The sequence below is a fragment of the Staurois parvus genome, unplaced genomic scaffold (genome assembly GCF_062004578.1).
Source record: "Staurois parvus isolate SC_StPar_1 unplaced genomic scaffold, SC_StPar_1.0 ptg003584l, whole genome shotgun sequence".
In the NCBI taxonomy this organism is placed as follows: domain Eukaryota; kingdom Metazoa; phylum Chordata; class Amphibia; order Anura; family Ranidae; genus Staurois; species Staurois parvus.
This window is the reverse complement of record NW_028321380.1, coordinates 75,406-76,183: the sequence shown is the minus strand read 5'-3', so window position 1 is coordinate 76,183 and position 778 is coordinate 75,406.

Sequence of the window (778 nt, the reverse complement as noted above, 5' to 3'; positions counted from 1 at the left end):
GTAGTTTGCGTCTCTGCCCCTCCCACAATGGGGAGATTTCCCCGTAGCAGTTTGCATCTCTGCCCCTCCCACAATGGTGATATGTCCTCGAAGCACTGTGTCTCCCCCACTCCCACAATGCAGAGATTCCCCCCAGTAGTTTGCGTCTCTGCCCCTCCCACAATGCAGAGATTCCCCCCAGTAGTTTGCGTCTCTGCCCCTCCCACAATGCAGAGATTTCCCCCCAGTAGTTTGCGTCTCTGCCCCTCCCACAATGGGGAGATTTCCTACAGTAGTTTGTGTCTCTGCCCCCCCCCCCCCCCACAATGGGGAGATTTCCCTGCAGTAGTTTGCGTCTCTGCCCCTCCCACAATGGGGAGATTTCCTACAGTAGTTTGTGTCTCTGCCCCTCCCACAATGGGGAGATTTCCTACAGTAGTTTGTGTCTCTGCCCCCCCCACAATGGGGAGATTTCCCTGCAGTAGTTTGCGTCTCTGCCCCTCCCACAATGGGGAGATTTCCTACAGTAGTTTGTGTCTCTGCCCCCCCCACAATGGGGAGATTTCCCTGCAGTAGTTTGTGTCTCTGCCCCTCCCACAATGCAGATTCCCCCCAGTAGTTTGTGTCTCTGCCCCTCCCACAATGGGGTGATTTCCCTGCAGTAGTTTGCGTCTCTGCCCCTCCCACAATGGGGGGGGTTCTCTCCCATGAAGCTACAGTACAGAGTTGGCCTTTACATGTTAAAGCGGAATGCCGCACCGCCTCTCTGTAACAAAAACAAATGCAGCCCCTCTATTTT